This window comes from Aythya ferina (genome assembly GCF_964211825.1).
Source record: "Aythya ferina genome assembly, chromosome: Z".
Classification (NCBI taxonomy): Eukaryota; Metazoa; Chordata; class Aves; order Anseriformes; family Anatidae; genus Aythya; species Aythya ferina.
Window position 1 is genome coordinate 16,304,656 of NC_140299.1, and position 18,216 is coordinate 16,322,871.

At 38.1% G+C, this 18,216-nt stretch overlaps 1 protein-coding gene across 1 annotated transcript in view; it reads right to left on the reverse strand.

The window, feature by feature from the left end:
* The window catches only part of HCN1 (hyperpolarization activated cyclic nucleotide gated potassium channel 1), a 207,939-nt gene that overhangs the window by 122,220 nt on the left and 67,503 nt on the right, over positions 1-18,216 (reverse strand). The gene's annotated exons all lie outside the window — the stretch shown is intronic.

Genomic DNA, 18,216 nt, shown 5'->3' on the forward strand with positions numbered 1-18,216 from the left:
GCCTCCTTTTCTCTAGGCTGAACAAGCCCAGCTCCCTCAGCCATTCCTTGTAAGACCTGCTCTCCAGACCCCTCACCAGCCTTGTTGCCCTTTTATGGATTCTCTTGAGCACCTCGATGTCCTTCTTGTAGTGAGGGGCCCAAAACTGAACACAGTACTTGAGGTGCAGCCTCACCAGAGCCAAGTACAGGGGGACAATCACTTCCCTAGACCTGCTGGCCACACTGCTTCTTATACAAGCCTGGATGCTGTTGACCTTCTTGGCCACCTGAACACACTGCTGGCTCAAGAACAGTCATACAAATAATGTTGCAATCATTCACTTTAAGTGTTATTTACTAAAATCCTATTTTGCACATATATACAGCACTGCTTATTATTCTAATGTTTTTGCTGTTTTTGTTTTGTTTTGTTTTCTGTGAACATTTTGCATTTTCTACTTTATTTACACAACCTCTTGCTTACTATTTTCAGTCATCAGAGCAGAGGATAAGACCCCAAGTGACACACCATTTATGACCATCCAGCTGCAGAGGACAACATGACAATGAAGACACTTTCAGACGCATTTAATTTGGATTTTTAGAAAACTGCCTTCAGGCTAAAATGAGAGAAAGAAGGCATCATCCTCACAGTTCAGTGACTATCAGGGAAAGTGAAGAGTGTAGAAAAATCCATTTGCAATTTCACTTTTCTTCTCCAGAGGCCAATAGAGAAAGCAAGTAAAAGTCTCCCACTAGTACTGTGATTTCCAATTTTTTTTTTCTGGAAGTGGTGGTAGTTTTATGAAAGAAGGAATCACTACCAACAACCAGATAACCATTTCTTTAAATGACATGTCTAATTTTTCTAAGTGGCTTCAGAGACATCTATGTGCACATATGTGCATGGAGGTCTAAGGGCCAGCAGCTGGCATGGGAGCACAGGTATGTCCATGGTGCCAGCAACCGCAGTTGTTCTAGACATCTCACAGGTGTGAATGCTGGTGTATACTACTGGCAAAGACCAAGCTGGACTAGCTGGTGAGCAGGACAGGAGACTGGAGAAATGAGTATTTCAATGAGGCTTTAAGTCTGTGCTGGATACTGGAGAGAACGTGTGGTCTGTGAGTTAGCTCCTGGAGGTCCGAGGGATCCAGCCAGCTACAGGAGAGACTGTGGGGAAGGGCTTTGGCTACTGGTAGTGTGATAAACCTGGACGAGCTACTGGGGAAACATGCCTGTACACGTTTGGGTGCAAGCTAACAGAGATCAAGACCCAGGGGCAGCTACTGGGCAGACTGGGTTTCTAAGCCCAGTTATTGCAGGGATCTGTTGTGTGTGTGAATGTGTCCGTGTCTGTGTGTGAGTGAGTAGGGCTCTGGGGCTCAGGGTCTGCATGCCCAGGTGCCAGAAAAGGGGAAGACCAAGGATCCAGAGGTAGCTAAAGTGGGCATCTGAGCCCAGTAGCTGGAGATATCTAAATTGTATGTATATAGATAGATTCCAAAAGACAGGAACAGGATGAGTCCATTAGTGCCATTCTGTGTTTGACTGAGTACTGTTTTCTGCCTGGACTGATCTGTATAGCTGTTGCTTGTATGTATATGTTTGTATGTATGTGTGTCTATGCATTTATGTATGTATATGTATATATATATTTAAGTACTGTGTGCACATGTACCTACTGGGAATACATGCCCAGCCTCACCACTGGCTGGACCTGGGTACCTGGACCTACAGCAGCCTTGACTTTTTTTGGCCTACCAGATTTGGCAACTTGTAACAAACATCACTGACATAACTATGGATCTCCCCAAAAAATAGCATTATGCACTATTCCAATTGAATTAAAATAGCTTAACGTGTCTGCTGCTATGCTACAATTTATGCAGGGCTTGCTGCTGATACAGCTGGAAAGGTGCACAAGTTTTTGGACATGCAGTCCTGTCATTAAATATTTTTATAATTCTTAAAACAACAATATTATCTGCAGAGAGAACCTGTTTCTCCAAGTAATGCATATCAGAAATGTGTAAAGCTGTCAATGTGACACTGAAACTAATTGAGCTGCGAGGCCAGTATTACAGCTGAAGACAATGACAACAGAGAGGCTTAGAGAGGCTAATCACAGAGAACAGATTTTCTGTGAGAAAGCCAACAGGAACCAAGCATCTGTGTGGTCTGGAAGGATGTTATAGAATGACAATAAATCCCCATGAACTATCACTAAATCTGAAAATGGTTACATCTCCTAAAATTAATCTGTGCTGCCAGGGTCTCTCAAATGGGCAGATATTTCCCTTTCTCTCAGTTAACCCCACGAAAAACATTTGGGACTGTTAGTATTGTAACTTTGCTTTTATATAACTCACATCTCAATGTATATCATAGCAGGTAAGTGAGACAACATTAAAACTGCAAAAGTGGAACTGCCCCTATCCAGAATCCATTTAGTATTACACCAGGGAATCTCCTGCTTGACCTCGGTAAAAAAAAAAAAAAAAAAAAAAAAAAAAAAAAAAAAAAAAGTCAAACAGCCAACTAAAAGATTTTATTATGTAAGAGGCAGGGCTGATGGTTTTGAATCAACTGCATTTCTAAGCGGTGCCTAGCCTCCCCAAGTGCATTGGCTGAGTTTCTCAGGCTGCTCACTGTCACCCACCAGGGCAGCGTCCCACTGGCTGCCACTCCAGCCCTTGGCTCTGGCCACCTCCCACAGCTCGCCCTGATATGCTCAGCAGCTCTCAGAGGAGATCAGAGCTCCTCATCACAGGATTGACAAGGTCACTTTCTGTTCTGGACAAGCAAAGAAGCATTTGCCCAAAACAGTAAGAGTTAAGGGAGGAGGAAGGGAAAATGTGTTTTGGAAAAGCAAGGAATTTATTGGGTACCAACTCATCTTCCACAACCAGCCCTCTGGTACTGGGAAGGCCAGAGTCTCTGAAGCAGTTGAGGTCTTTGAATAAAGTCCAAGCAGGTTATGTAAAATGTATTACCTTAATTGTTTCGTTATTTGTAATTTACATTACTTATCTCTCTTGGCTTTAAGAAAGTATTCCATATTTTACCCATTAAAACATGTAACCCATTAGAAGTACCTAAAGGATTGTCTGAATTTTCTAGGGCTCCAAAGTACATCCAAGGACACAAAAACCATGTCTCTACATCTTCTAAATCGGAGACCTTACATATACTTCACTGAAGTTCATAAACTTATACAAGTTCAGGAATGGATGCAATGGTTCAAATACATATTCATTACTACACAAGGGCTGACAGAAGTGAAACATTTGTCACCTTAAACTAAGGTGAAACTCAATTCCACCTTCCGGGCTCTACTTCAAAATGCTGCTCAAATTGAGGAAAGGTTTTGTTTCAAACCTGAGTGCACTTCACAGTGCAATGATCCAACATTAATGTTACAAGCTTTAAGCCCATATAAAGCTGATTTACAGATAGTCTCAATTTTAAATATATTGTACTGATTCTGCCCATGACAGGTTTGTAATTCAGCCCAAAATTTGTCTCCTACCATAAAGGAAAAAAAAAAAAAAAGTGCTTCTCCATTTGAAAGAAACACTGTCTCTTGTTGTCCAAGACTTCATTAAATGTAGCATTTTTTCTCAAAACAACAAGTTCTAGAATCACTTGCTAATAATAGAATCAGATTTTACTTTATCTTAGTTAGGGGAGAAAAAAAGAGATACTTGGTTTTTTTTCTGTGAATTGCTTAGTGCCCCTTTGCCACAAAAAAAAAAAAAAAAAAGGAAGGTCTTAGTATATCCATTTCCTACAACAACTTTCCAGGAAATAGCTAGCTGGAAAGAGAAGAGTTCACCTTCTTTTTTTGTCCCTTCCTTAACCAAGAGGAAAGACACAAAGTCAGCGCAAACATCATTCATTATTGCAAATTTAGGAAGAAGTTCTTTACTCTGGGAGGTGGGGCACTGGCACAGATTGCCCAGAGAAGCTGGGATGCCCCATCCCTGGAAGTGCTCAAGGCCAGGCAGGTTGGGGCCTTGGCCAACCTGGTCTGGCAGGAGGTGTCCGTGCCCATGGCAGGGAGGCTGGGACCAGATGATCTTTAAGGTCCCTTCCAACCCATTAAATAACCTTATTAAAACCACACCTTATTAAATAAATACAGCTATACACATGGAAAAAGATACAGGAAAACTAGTTTCATAAATGGCACCGTTTCCCAAGCTGCAGTTTGAAAAATACAAATTACTCTCATGGTTGCACTGAAAAGTGTAAAAACACAAACCCTGGAGGCTCATAAACCTGACATAAATCCCAAGCGTGTTCTTTTTGGAACCTGACGATCACAACATGAAAAATAATTGTTTCTAATGCTTCAGCTGGAGATCAATTTCTTGAATCAGTTATATGCTGTTTCAGACAGTTGTGTAACCACAAGTAGAATCTAGCCTTAAGGCTATGGATGCTTTCCTCAGGAGGATGCTAATGGAACCACTGAAATGAGTTCCTCAGGATGCTGTGAGTTTCACAAAAGCCTCTAACCGTATTATCTGGCAGAGCTTTTATTGTGATAACAGACCATAATTCTTTGCTGTTTTGCAACATATTGAGTGAATAATGCAAAAATTGGTGAAAATTTGAACTATTTTTTAAAGAAAGTTGTTGTTATGATACTGGTGAAAGCAGAAGAATCAGCAAGTGAATGCTTATACGCAAATGCATCTCCTGCAGCTATTTTTCTGTTGAAAATGAAAAGCAAAAAGGAAATCTGTACAGAAGTAATGTTCTGGCAGCAGTTGTTTTTCTGTGTCTATATCTTCTATCTAAATTGTATTTTGTTATGAACATAATTACCAGACAGTGATGCACAGGAGTAGCCATGTACTTTGCTTTGCTTCTCAATACAAAGCAGAGGAAATACAGGAGAGGAATTTTTACCTGTGGAAACTTGATTTTATTGATTTTTAAAATTGTTTTTATAATCACAGGATACAGACTGCAGAGAAATATTCAAGGGTGCTCTGCTTCTTTTCATTACAATTGTTTCTTCATTGCCCTTCTTACCCTTTCTTGCAGCAGGGACCCAGATATCAAAAGAAGGAAGATGGTATATGATCTTAAAGCCAGGCTTTTCAAAATTGGGTGCCATATTTAGGCACCTATATATAAATGGCCTGGTTTTCAAAAGAACTGAGCACTCATCAGTTCCCATTGATTTCAATAGGACCTAGAATTGATCACACCTCTGCAAATCAGGGCATTTCTATTTAGGAAGCTGCATGTGAATATAGCAGAACTACTTTAAGCATCTTTGTTTAAAAACAATAGCCAAAACTTCTGCCACAATCCTTAGATAAAGACAGTAAACAAACTCACAGAAACCAAAGAGTTGAAACAGAGACACCTGAGCCATTGCACTTCCTATTGTCCAAATTGAGTCGATGAGAATTTTGCTGATGAGAACAAATTCTCTTCAAAGCTCTTCAAATTACAGCACTGATATTTGTTAATAAAGTAAATCTGAATAATTGCATATATTTTTCTTTCTTAACTAAAATAACCCAGTTCTTGCTTTCCATTTCACTAGCTGCCTGCTGTGACAGTAAAAATTATGTTAGTTATGTAACAACATGTTCTTTGTAGCTGCAGAATAAGAGGATAGTGACAGGGACTGGGACAGCAAAGTCCCCATGATGTTTCAGCTTTATCTGTTTAATGACAGCGGGTTGCAAACGTATACTTTGCTGAGCTGGAAGAAATTTGCTCCTTTATTCAACAGAACTAGGTCCAAGGGGGAAAAAGAAGGCATAAATTGCATGAACATGAGGCAAGAAATTCATTTTTATACATCATGATTGTATGGAATTACAGACCACACACAAGTGAATTTTATGTACCATTTCAGAGACAGATAAATACCATAATTTACATCCTGCAAAGCAAATTACTGTCCTTAAACTTTCAATTTCACTAAAGGTACACTTTACAGGCCTTAATAAATGCACAGGGGCACAGATCTCCAAAGCAGTGCTGACTCTAGCCCATGGATTCACACAGCCCTGAGCTGCATTGTGTAAATACAAAAGCTTACACAGGTTTGTGCACAGCTGCACCCAACATAATACATCTCTATAGTGTTTATCTGTTAGGCTATGCAAGAAAAGCTGCACAACCACAAAGGAACACAGAGAGATGAGGGCTGAGGGGAGAAGCCCACATAACAGCCCAGCTGCTCCCAAGCTGCTGTCCCAGGGCTGCTGCAGGACAGAGTCAGCCCCCACCCAGGCTTGAACCCAGTGGAGACAAATCAACATTACCACATCTTTTGGACTGAGGAGGTTGCTGCCTAGAGGGTACAGGACACATGGTGAGGTGCAGGGGAAAAGCCAGCTCAGACACCTCTGTATCACTGTCCTCACTCATCCATTTCCAGCGTGACTCGGTGTCATTTGGTAGCTTTGCAATCCAGATAGATGAGGCAGGTAGGAAAATAGCTGCTAGGGATGAGGTCACAGCAAGAACTTGCACACAGAAGAGTGTAAATAAAAACTGTACAGAAATTACCAACCACTCCTTTAGCTCCTGAACTGCATTGACAGGAGCATTAAACCATGATACATATGTCTTTATTCATCAGGGACTTGGACAAGTAATCTTCATCACTCCTCTCTCTTCCTTACATCAGGGAGATGCTCATAACAAAACTCATTTTTTCCTGACCATTAGACATGAATATTATAATGCCTTCTCCTTTCACAATTATATATATATATATATACATGTATAATGCTTATATATATACATGTATATAAGCAAATTTCCTATAACATTTGTTTTCCTCATCACTATTTTGCTGAAGCTTAATAACTTTGCAACAAACAAGCCATGTAAACTGAGAAAAAGGAGAGGGTTCAGCAATGGGGCTGTTTTAAGTTGGCAGCTAGCACGGATACTGCTGCTCTTTTACTGAGGTGTTTCGGGATGGATGTCACTTAGGTGACAGTATCAGAGAAGCAGCAGCCCAAAGCTGTCTTGTGACCCCATAACTCTGATTTGGAGGTTTACATTAAGGTCTCAAAAAGGAATTATACCTCAGAGACATGTTAAAGAGTGTTTGAAAGATGGATACAACTTCATTGTGAATGATTGTGGCAGAACTAGAGATCTGTGCTGGCAAACTGATTGGCTCCCAGGTCCAGGTACACTGAATTAATGCCATAATAGGCAGTTTCAGAAAGGGCAAGGGAACTTCTGCAACCTTAGTCCCTACTTGTCCTTGTAACACTCTGATTTTCTGTTCTATCCAAGTTAAAGCCTGCCAGAGAATCTTCCCTTCTGCCACAGAATCAAAATCATTTAGGTTGGAAAAGACCTTCAAGACCATCAAGTCCAACCATCAGCCTGACCTATTGAATCAAACATTTAAACCGTATCATAGAATCATAGAATATCCTGAGTTGGAAGGGACCCACAAGGATCATCGAGTCCAACTCCTGGCACCACACAGGTCTACGTATTCCTTAGTGCTGGTTCATATATCCCCCCAGAAATGTGGGATTCCAGGGAGTAAATACCTCCAGGAAATGTGACTCCAACACTTCCCTGGACAACCCATTCCAATGCTTGACCACCCTCTCCATGAAGAAATCATAGAATCATAGAATCATTGAGGCTAGAAAAGGCCTCCAAGATCATCTGGTCTAACCACGGTACCATGTTTTGGATTTAGGAGGAAAATAATGCTGATAACACACTGATATTTTAGTTGTTGCAGAGAAGTGCTTACACAGAGCCAAGGACTTTTCACATTCTCATGCTGCCCTGCCAGTGAAGAGACTGGGGGTGCACAAGGAGCTGGCAGGAGACAGAACCAGGACATCTTTTTTGTTTGTGTGTTTGTTTTGCTCTTTCTTTTTTTCCCCTCCATTTTCTTTCCTATTAAACTGTTGCTATCTCAACCTACGTGTTTTACTTCTTTTTTTTTCCCAATTCTTTCCCCCATCCCACTCAGGGGGAATGAGAAAATGGCTATGTGATGATGTGGTACTTAGTTGCCTGCTGAGTTAAACTACAACAGACGCTTACTTCTTTAATTCATTCAAACTTTCTAAAGAGTTCTTAGATGCAAGAGATGAAAAAGTGAAAAGGCAGGAATGTTTAAAGTTGATCTGCAACAGAGAGAACATGAAGTTTTCAATACTTGTGTCTAGCTGGGAGGCATAAAAAGTTAGTTTAAAGAAGAAAAATACCAAATAGATGTACATATTGCTGAGCTAAGCAGAACTGACAATCAGAAGCTAACATGAGACTGTCTCCAAAATAATTTATGTTCAGTTTCAAATAAAATAACTTACAATCCTTGGGTGTGTATATACCATGCACTATTTCAGTCTGAAGCTATATGAAAATTTTGCAAATTAATTCCTAAGACCAATCTAAACCTTTTCTGGCGCAACCTGAGACCATGTCCCATCTCCCATCACTTGTCATCTGAGGAAAGAGACTGGCATGCACCCTTTTGCAACCTCCTTTCATGTAGCTGTAGAGAGCAATGAAGTCTCCCCTCCACCTCCTCCAAACTAAAAAGTCCTGGTTCCCTCGGAAGCTCCTCACAGGACTTGCTTTCTAGTCCCTTTACCAGCTTTGTTGCTCTTTTCACAAGTTTGAACAACCCATGGTCCTTCCTGTAGCGAAGGGCCCAAAACTGAATACAGTACTTGAGGTGCAGCCCCACCAGAGCCAAGTACAGGGTCTCAATCACTTCCCTAATGCTGCTGGTCACACTATTCCTGATACAAGCCAGGATGCCATTGGCCTTCTTGGCCACCTGAGCACACTGCTGGCTCGTACTCAGCCAGCTATTGACCAATAACCCCAGGTCCCTGTACACCAGGCAGCCTTTCAGCCACTCCACTCTACCCCTCACCCCCAGCCTGTATCATTTCAAGGGGTTGTTGTGCCACAAGTGCAGGACCCGGCACTTAGCCATGTTGAATATCATGCAATTGGACATAGCCTATTCATATAAGGAAAGAAGTTTCACTGAGACACAGAACATGCTGCACAAAAAGCTAATGTGTAAAGAAACGTAAATGGCAGGAGCACTGGGGAGCAGGCTGCAGTCTGGTACCACTTTGAGACTCCACTGAAATACAGACTGCTGAGACAGCTTGCAGACTTGCACTGAAGCAGAACTAAGTGTCCATGAACATACAGAAATCTTTCCAGAAGAGTACAAAACATATATACCATTGCATTATGCCAGAAAAAGTGCATCTCAGTAGCTCAGGAGTGGCTCAGTGCATCCATTCAGACTAACAGTGGTGGGAGTGGAGGTGGCAGTTACGTTTTTTGTTTTGTTTTGTGTGTTTTTTTGTTTTCTTTTTTTTTTTTTTTTTTTTTTTTGCAGAAGATATAGCCTATGTTAATTCTGTTTATCATTTTCCCCTACTGCTAGTTACAAGTATTTCCTTGTTAGACCTAATTGACAGCACTTTCTCATATTCCTTGAAAAAGGGCTGTGGCATCACGTTTCTATTCTGAGACTCCCTTGCACTTTCAATTCACACAACTTGCTGTCTTTGTGATTGTTCTACTTATAAATAATTTCTGTGTTATTGTATATATGCACAAAGAAACTCATGACCACATTTTTCTAAACTCCAAAGGCTAAGGAGGAAAAAAAAAACAAAACAAAACAAAAAAAAAAAAACCATAATAATTAAATGAGAGATCAATCCTGGAGTCCTGAAATTTTATTTATGTGGTTCATAAATAACGGTATAAAACAAAAATTACAGATGACACAGCTATCTACAAATGACACTGAATTCAATAGATTACCCATCTACCATAACTTAACTGTGAGCCTTACCTTAGGGTCAGGAGAAACAAAACAAAAAAAAGTCAGAAAGAGACATTACTGATATTTTGCCTCTGAACACAATGCTTTTGATAAAAAATTTAAGAAATACATAATTGCAAAGGTACTCTATTAACCAAAGACTTCAAAATAGCTCAAGAAATCTTCTTGTTGTCTCTTATCCTGGGCTGTACACAGTAAGTAGATGACTTTTTACAGTACTTACATATTCCCACTGTTTCTTTCAAGAGAAGTGGTAGGCATTGCCATAAAGTGGACAGAGAAAATGACTGGGTTAAAAACAACAAAAAAAAAATGATAAAAAGTCTATTTTGGTTTTGAGCTTAGATCTTTTCCCTGATCTGCTTTACAGAGTGACCTGACAAACACCCACACTGGCACAACTGGAGGGGGTGAATTCAGGTAGAAGAGGTCAAGACAGGCACTTCAAACTATTTTTTCTAACAAAATATATTCTCAGAATGAATCCATCAGCTCCGCCTTTTGAGAACAAGTCCTTCCATACTGCTGAGTGATAACCTGTGCTCTTTGTCTCCAGGTCCATTATGTTCCTTACTATTGTATTAAAATGAATTTTATAGCACCGATCAGCTTTCTTTCAAGACCAAGTTTTATGAACAGAAGTTTTATATCTTCATTCAAACTGCTGATATATATATGAAGGAACACTGGGCAAAGAGATTATATTTCCAATACCCTGATAATTTACTGAGTTGCATTGGTTTTCTTTTTCTTATTTTTCAATGAATATGTTTAATACTATTTGCCCTGGATTGTTAAGGCTTATTATCAGTTCACAACTATCTTACTTGACATTTTTTATTCAACATCCTATTCTTTTTTCCCCTTCATTTACATACTTATTAAAAATATATAGGTATCACTGATTTCATCTTTTTTTTTATTATTATTTGGATATTTTCTGACCAGTTCAGGTCTGAATAAGTGTGGCTTTCTAGGCATTCAGAAAGATGTCCCTGAACAGATTTTTGTTTTTTCTAAAGATTTAGCCTATAGTGACAAACATGCATTTTGGAAAACTAGCCTCATACAGGCTTAAATTTGAATCACATTTTTTGCTTAAGGAAAACAAAAATTATAATTTTTATTATAACCACTGAAATCTGCACAGTAGCTGTCTTCAGACTACACACTTAACTTTTCAGAACCACATCAAATACTGAGTTAGATCTGCCTTTTCACATAGAACTTCATGCTCTGAGACAGTTGATCTGACTTCTGAGAAACTCCGAGGAAGTTTTCTTAGGTTATATATTTATCAGAGAATCACTGAGGTTGGATGGCACCTCTGGGGATTGCCCAACTCATCTCCATGCCCAAACCAGGGTCACCTACAGCATGTTGCTCAGGGCTGTGTCCAGTCAGGTATTAAGTATTTCCAAAGATGAAAACTCCATTGACTCTCTGGGCAACCTGGTATTTTGATTATAGATTAACATCACCAATTAATTGCAGATTAATATATTCTATTGACTCTAGATTAAACTACTGAACAAGGAATTATTAGGTTACTATGTTTTGGATCTCTGCAGCACCTATGTACATACGGAGCTTTCCATTGTTATTGCCAACAATGAATTAGAAAACATTTGTTTTCTGAAATTTCATTTGGCATTTTGATGAGAATAGTATAAAGTAGTTCTTCAGTAACAAGTACCCAGCTAGAAAATTGCTGCTATTTCAGGCACTTGGACCCTAAGAGAATGTAGAACTTCAGTCCAGCGAGCATCCATTTTTTAAAAAATAACTCAACCCTACTTGCTCTTTTCAACAGGTGGTAATCCTTGGTACTTAAACTGGGATTGCAATTGACTGCAAAATTGAAGATCTAAACTTCATTGTCAAACTTGCTTAGTCAGGGTGTTCAAACTTAATGCTGTGTAACTTCAATCATCCACAACAGTGAATTATGTTTTGTTCCACAAAACTTCAAAAAATCACTATTTTCAACTAGAATAGGGCCTCTTTACTCAAGAGAGTAACTAGGTCTCATAGATCTTCTTGGTTAAAAGAATATAGATATTTATATGTATGGTCAGTAATGAGGAAACATCGTCTGATTACTAAAGGACAATTCCTCTTGCTCTGATGGCATAATTCTGTGTCATATGTACTTTATTGACAATTATATTTTCTTTTGGTACCATTCAGTTACTCAAAGATGATTAGAAATGCTGGCCACTACATATTTAGGCCGTAACAAAAGTCTCTTCAGGCTTACTCTGAAAAGCTTGCTAACAGCGGTTTGTCTTTCAGATTTCAAATGAGAAACCAAACCATAAAGCAGCCAATATTTAATATGAAGACTTGCTGAATTTGTCTTCTCCCCACACTTTTTCCTAAAATTGACACTACTCAAAGGATTGGGTATAAAACTATAAAGCAGGTGACATTGCTAGAAGGGAGATTGCAAGGAAGAAAAAGTGATTACCAAACCAAATAAGAAGACATTCATTATGAGTTCTAATTCCCCTTTCTTTGACATTTCTCCCTCAATTTAATTAGTCTCTCCTGAGGCTCTTAGCAGTCTTTCTATGCAAAAGAAAACTTGCTTGCCAAGGAAAATATGTCCGAAACTCTCACAATTTTGCATCAGTGATACTGAATTCTATAAATAGCCTCAGTGAAATCAATCACATTCCCAGTCTGCAAAGTCAAATTATTAAACCTGACATCTCCATTATATCCAGCTGTGGCACAATTACTCTTTTCTATCTAAGATCTTCTACTTCACCTTGCAGACAACAGAAAAAGTGTAGCAGTGGGTGGTTAGCATTTCCTATGGGAGACTTACATGAATACTAAGTTCAGCTCAGATTTAACAAATCTAACAAAGTCTACAAGAATATTTTAGGTTTCCCTAGCACAAATTTTCAGCACAATAGATTTTGTTTTAAAAAAGGGATAGAACTTCAATTAAAAGTTTAAATATATTAACAATAATGCTAGGATGTTACATTAGCAATTTAGTACTCTTCTGCAGAATAGAACAGCAGTGAAGTTTATCAAGCTTGTTAGCAGCCTGACTCTGATGACCTTCTCCCAGCAATCATTTGCATTCCCAGAAGTCACAAAGTCATCATGAGTCTAATGGTCCATGTCCTTTTAAGCCTCGTATCCTAATAGCATATCCTGGAAGTGTCTCATTTTTACTGTCTCAGTTTCTAGAGAGATTAGGAAAATCTTGAAAAATACTAATTTCAGAGGCTCAAAATCTAAATGACACTATTTATTCCTAAGGGAAGTGTTATTAAGGAAATGCCATGCAGTCACATTGGCTTCAATGAGATGTTTCCATGGAGTACAGAAGGATTTATAAACTCAGCCGCTGAGGTCAGATATCAAACACACACATACACACACAGACACACAGACACAGACACACACACAGACACACACAGACACACACACAGACACACACACAGACACACACACAGACACACACACAGACACACACACAGACACACACACACACACACACACACACACACACACACACACACACACACACACACACACACACACACACACAGAGAGAGAGAAATACAGAACAGTTAAACAGTTATTATTGCTGTGCATTTTCTCAGTTTTAGAAAAATAACCAGATGTAAAGCTTTGTTTCTGCTTCTAAAATATGGATATTGTTTTGTTCATATTGCTGTATCCAGCTGTCTGCTTCAGGACCTGTTTACCTGCAATCATTTTTAAATCCACTTTTACTTCTGTTCACCAGTTTATAAATGTAGCTATGTTACTAAGCTTTTTTTGCCCTACATTCTCCTGTGCTATGCACTTTCAAATATGGTGTTACTTTCTTTATTTCTCACTTTCCCTCCATGAAGAATGTGTAACAGTACTCATCCCTAACAACAATGAACAAATAAGGTTCAAATAAGAGTTCTTCTGCCTTAAAGCAACAAAAGAAAAATACACAGTTTTTCTTCATCACATCTGCAAAACAACAGACTACAATTCCTCACACCAAACCAGAAATGGAAGAATCTCCATCAGTAAATGATCTTTTAATTTTTCTTAAAGAAATATAAAAAAATGGGAAAAAAAAAAAGAAAAGAAAAGAAAAGAAAAAAAAAAAAAGCTAATTCTTTCTTGCTCCACTCTTTCCAAAGTACACAAAATAGTTGCAATTATAATTACAGAGCTCTCTTAATATGTTCATCTTCCATGGAAGCTAAGGCTTTTGGTCTTACAGCAATTTATCAAGAAGACATCCTACCACTTCAGGCATTTCTCCTAAAAGTCCATTATTTCATGACCCAGTTATCTGTTCCTGTCTGGTTCTGCTCTTAAATTGCTCACAGAACTTTCCTTTTTGCCTGATCCTCGTCCATACTAATCAGACTCATTCATCTCTCTGTGGGAGAAATATGGTAGCTCCAGTAAAAATAATGAACAAATTCCTACATCTCCCACCACAGCTATAGACTGGCCAACCATTGCTATGCAGAGAGGGTCTCTAAATCACATGCTGAATTATTTGGGTTCAAGACAGATGTGAGAATATGCCCACAGCAGCTCCCTTCTTCAGTCACAAGGCAGAAGGCATTTAGTGGCAGGGGATAAATCTGAATTCCCATCAAGTACTCTACCCTACAAGTACCATAGTCATTCAGGAAAAGAACATAGGTTCAAGGGTTTTTTTCATTGCTATTATGATATTCAGCCAGAAGCAGAAGGACAAACCATCCATCTTGCCATGTGCTTCTGTTAATAACTCTGATGTGCAATCTTTGCATTTCAAGACCAGAATTTAATGCTAATAGCTCTCCATAGCATTGTTCTTATTGATTTGCATTTTAACAGTCTACAATTGTCAGCAGAAAGAACAAAGCACACATATAGAAATCTATCTACTTTCTTGGCATTATCATTAGAATAGCTGAGCTGATCCCAGGTATTTGTAAACAAAAATATTTCTTTCTATGCACACCCTATATAAAGCATAGGGTGCTTTAGGACTCTTACATTTACCATGTCAGAGTCCTAGCTGATTTTAGGAGGAATTTCTTTTTTTCTCAGTATTTCCATATATTTACAAATGCAAGTACATAAAGAATATATTCAGACAATCTGTTACCAACGTGCCCAAAAAAAAAAAAAAAAAAAAAAGTGGTTTCAAATAAATAACCCTACATTAAAGGAACTGTGAGCTTTCCAAACTGACCTTGACTTACTGTCTTGTGAACAAAGTACAGAAAAAAAGATGTTTACATAATTGTCCTGGCATTACACACAGAGAAGTAACTGTCCTGTTCTATAGCATAAAAAAAAATAAAATAAAAAAAAAAATCTGACACCTCAAGTAGTTAGATTCTCCTGCAGTGAACATATGCTTTGGGATGAAATTGAAGTTTAAAATTTTCATCTTCCTTTAATCTTCCATGGTTTTATTCTCCGTGTTGCTCACTTTCTCCAGGAGAGTTAAGCTGACTCAGAATCCCAAGACTGTAAAAGCTTCATTATAACATATAGATCAACACACATCTTAGTGAGACATAAAGCCACACTTTTGGCCCATGTGTCAGCAAAAATGGATTTTATTTCAGTTCTACCAACTGCCTCTCTCTGTTTTTCATCACTGTACAGACATCAGGCAAAAATGATAATCTTCGCTTTTCAGCTTTTATCTGCTTTTCTTCTTCATGCTTTATGTCTTTGCACATAAGCTGACAACAGTACCTCAGATCAGCAGGCAGCAGCATGGTCAGGTCATGTATTCTTTAGGTCACAGTTAGTAGTTTTCACTAAGTTGTCTAAATTTTTATTTCTCAAGTATCATTTTCAGCAATGTTTAAGATGCTTAGTGTATGGGAATATTTGTTAAGTCTTTGCCCTTCATTTCTAGTTTTTAATTTTCAGACTGAAAAGTCTGAGGGTCCTGGATAGGCTTCTTCACTACTGTCAGTGGCAGATTTCTTGGACTGGCATGGCCATGTGCTACTGCTGAGATGATAAAAGTCATCAACAAGAACCACTGCAAGACTTGGAATCTCCTGAGCACTTTTTTCCTCCTCAGTGAACTATAATATTTTCATCTCCAAAACTGACAGAACCACTGATAAAGTTGTCTTTGATATGCAAGCTCAAGTTCTCAGAAAGCTGAGTTGCTCAGATCTCTCACATGCCTCACATATGAAGGCTGTTTCCCTTGCCTTCCCTATCTTGTTTTCACTAACTGCTTTGTAATTTTTATGCCATTTTACACACTTTTTTCACAGATGTTTTTCATCCACACTTTTCAACTTTTGTCAGTGACTGTTTCATAAGCTAACTTCTCTCTCGTGTATCAGTACTGGATTTGTTTCAAAGTTATGTAAATTAGCTTATAAAGTGGCTGAGAGTCCTTTTTCTTAGTTTTTGTTTGTTACAAAAGAGGTTACATAGACAGCTCCTTTTATGTTGGTTTTGGAGATGAAAATATTTTTCACAGAGTGCTCAGAAAATTCCAGATCTTGCAGATTTGTGCTTGAAAAGCACAAAAAAAGATTTATTCTTTTAGGATTTTTTTTCAAGTTACAAAAATTTTATACTAGTTGTTCTTAAATCCTAGAAATCCTCTTTAAAGGTTATTAACTGCCTACCAGATAAGTATTTTAAAAATGCCTCTCAGACCGTTAACTTCCCTTTAAATCATAAATCAATGTCCTATGGTGATATTACACATGTACCACATATCTACAGTGCTCCAAACAAACTCTAGGTATGACAACCATAAAATTTGAGAGATTTGAACACTAACTTAAAATGATTTAAATCAGACAGCTGGATCAAAAAAATCCATCCTAACTCCAGTTGTTCCAAAACATTGTATTTCTAGGGAATCTAAAATAAGGATATGAACCCACCTGACAAAGATTTTACTTTCTTCATTTACTTTCTTCAGGGCATGAACAATTGCTAATTCCTTAATTTTGAATAAGCAAACCATTAAAGAATAAGAATGACAGGAAATTTCATGACACAACTTACTCCAATGCATAGCAGGAGAAAAGTACTATTTTAACTTTCTGTCTCCTGATATGAATCCCAGGATGCCTCCTTCATTTTCTTAGCTTCTAGAGAACAAAGCTTATGCCTGTAGATGATTCAAGCAGATATAGGGGGGGGGATGCTTCTCAGCTGAAAAATATTTTAGTATCTGTTGGATGCTGATTTCTTACTTTTGAGCTCCCAATAAATTTAGAATATATTTTTTCCTTAATCTTGCTTAAGCAAATTTACCATTTTTTAAATCTGTAAATTTACGATGTCAAATGGTGCTTGTTTCACTTCTCAATCTTGAACTACATTCTGATCTCACTGAAATCATTAGCAAAGTCACTAGCAACATCTGTGGAGCTGTGATGTTTTTCTTCATGTTTAGTTGTAAGTGCTAAATTAGTAAATTTGTTGGCATATTAAGCTCCATTAAATCTACTAAGAAACATATGCTTAATTTGTGAAAGAGTTTAGGACAATATCACATCTTCAGTGCTAAACCGCTGCTCTTATTCTTTCTATTACATATAAAAAAGGTTGAATCTGAAAGACAAATGCACACTCAAGCTGTACAAGTCTCATTCTGACAGGATCAGGGCTTTAAATATGGAAATTACAACAATGCAATGTATTTCTCTGACAAAATTTGTTTTTATTAACTTTGACATATATCAAAAAATAAATCCAAGTAAAATATTTGGCACTAGGTAGGAGGAGTGTGAATGCTATTTTGTAAATAGTCATTAGTAGAATTGCTAGACTACAGTGTTGGATATCAAACTAGCATTTTATCCAAACACTGACTATTCAAAGATGCTTCAACAAATATTACTCAATAGAAAACACTGCATGAAGTGAGAAGTGTATTTCAGTTAATGCTGTGTTAAAAAACTTTATACAATAGAGTTGCATGCTTAGCAACTGGTTTATGTTGACATTGAGCACATGAACTAATCAACAGAAAATCATTTTATAGCATTGGAAGCCTGAAGAGGGACTGAATTCTGGCCCAGGAGAAAAGAGGCTGCCTCATGGCTTCATCAAAGTCAATGGCAGAATACCCACTGGCTCCAGCAGGACCAACCTTTCACTGCAGGAATACAAATTTAAAACTGAGGTGAGAATTGTAACAAGGGCACTCAAGTGAGCAGGAAAATGGTAGCTTTTTTTTATTATTATTATTTTCAGTTTAGACTGTAACCATCTCACATTAGAACATAAAATAGAGTAAAGAATTCATCAAGTGATTCTTGGTGCTTGAACTTTATGTAGTTAATTATATTCTGTCAACACACAGTAAGAAATATTCAAGAATTAATTAACCCCAGTATGAAGCCTTTATAAAGTAGAGAT